This window comes from Prionailurus viverrinus, unplaced genomic scaffold (assembly GCF_022837055.1).
Source record: "Prionailurus viverrinus isolate Anna unplaced genomic scaffold, UM_Priviv_1.0 scaffold_102, whole genome shotgun sequence".
NCBI classification, from domain to species: Eukaryota; Metazoa; Chordata; class Mammalia; order Carnivora; family Felidae; genus Prionailurus; species Prionailurus viverrinus.
Genome location: NW_025927492.1, coordinates 112,501 through 114,373, shown reverse-complemented (window position 1 = coordinate 114,373; position 1,873 = coordinate 112,501).

Genomic DNA, 1,873 nt, shown 5'->3' with positions numbered 1-1,873 from the left:
GACTCGGGTGGCCGACCTCACCGGGCCCAGAGTCGCTAGCGATCCACGGGTTTCCTAAACTTTGGGGTAGACGGCCGCGGCGGAGTCCAGCGTGCCGGTCAACCTCGGGGACCAGGTCAACGGACCCCCAGCTCCGCAGATCCCAGGTCACGGGGCTCGGCCGTGCTGGTAGAACTCGGGTCTCCTCGAGTCCCGGGCACTCAGGCAACCGGGGTTCGGGTCGACCCCGGGGCTAAGGGGTCGGGACTCGGGGCTCAGGTGACCGTGTCCCTGGCCCCCAGCGTGCCGGTCCGCGGTGTGCCGGTCGACCTCGGGTCTCAGATCCGCAGATCCCAGCGTCCCCGGCTCCCAGCGTGCCGGCCGACCTCAAGTCCCAGGTCACCGGGTCCCCCGGCTCCCGGCATGCCAGTCGACCTCCAGCGCCAAGCCCCAGGTCACCAGTCCGCGGGGGCCCCGGTCCCCGGTGTGCCGGTCGACCTCGAGCGTCAAGCGCCGAGCCTCGGGGTCCTCAGCCCCCAGCGTGCCGGTCGGCCTCGAGTCCCGGGTCGCCATGTCCCCGGTCCCCCGTTCCGCTGGTCGACCTCGAGTCCCACGTCGTCGAGTTTCCCCAGTCCGTGGATCCCCGGCCCCCGGCTCCCGGCGTGCTGGTCGACCTCGAGCGCCGAGTCACCGGGTCCGCGGCTCCCCGGCGTGCTGGTCGACCTCGAGCGCCAAGCGCCGCGTCTCGGGGGGAGGGGGGGGCGGCCCGGCCCCGGCCCCGGCCCCGGCGTGCTGGTCGGCCGCGGGTCCGCGGTCCCCGGCGTGCTGGTCTACATCAAACGCCAAGCGCCGCGTCTCAGGGTCCTCGGCGTGCTGGTCGACCTCAAATCCCAAGTCGCCGAGTCGCTGAGTCGCCGGGTCTCCCAGTCCGCGGTGCGCTGGTCGACCTCGAGTCCGCGGGTCCCCGGCGTGCTGGTCGACCTCGAGCGCCAAGCGCCGCGTCTCGGGGGGAGGGGGGGGGGCGGCCCCGGCCCCGGCGTGCTGGTCGGCCGCGGGTCCGCGGTCCCCGGCGTGCTGGTCTACATCAAACGCCAAGCGCCGCGTCTCAGGGTCCTCGGCGTGCTGGTCGACCTCAAATCCCGAGTCGCCGAGTCTCCCAGTCCGCGGTGCGCTGGTCGACCTCGAGTCCGCGGGTCCCCGGCGTGCTGGTCGACCTCGAGTGCCAAGCGCCGCGTCTGGGGGGGGGGGGGGGTCCCTGGCCCCTGGCCCCGGCGTGCTGGTCGCCCGCGGTCCCCGGCCCCCGGCCCCCGGCCCCCGGCCCCCGGCGTGCTGGTCGGCCTCGCGTCTCGGGTCGCCCTGTCTCCCGGTCCGCGGTCCGCGGGTCGACCTCGAACGCCAAGCGCCGCGTCTCAGGTCGCCCGGTCCCCGGTGTGCCGGTCGACCTCGAGCGTCAAGCGCCGAGCCTCGGGGTCCTCAGCCCCCCAGCGTGCCGGTCGGCCTCGAGTCCCGGGTCGCCATGTCCCCGGTACCCCGGTCCGCGGTGTGCCGGTCGACCTCAGGTCCTCGGCGCGCTGGTCGACCTCGAGTCCCACGTCGTCGAGTTTCCCGGTCCGTGGGTCCCCGGCCCCCGGCTCCCGGCGTGCTGGTCGACCTCGAGCGCCAAGCGCCGCGTCTCAGGTCGCCCGGTCCGCGGCGTGCCGGTCGACCTCGAGTCCCGCGTCGCCACCTCCCCCGGGCCCCATGCTCGGGCGTGCTGGTCGACCTCAAAACGCCTGGACTTAGGCGCGAGTGGGCGCCCGCGCCAGCGTGAGGGGCTGCTGGTCGACCCAGTCCCCCGCAAGAAAGAACGGGGGGGGCCGCAAGGACGGCCGACCCGAGCCAGCCGGCCGGCCGG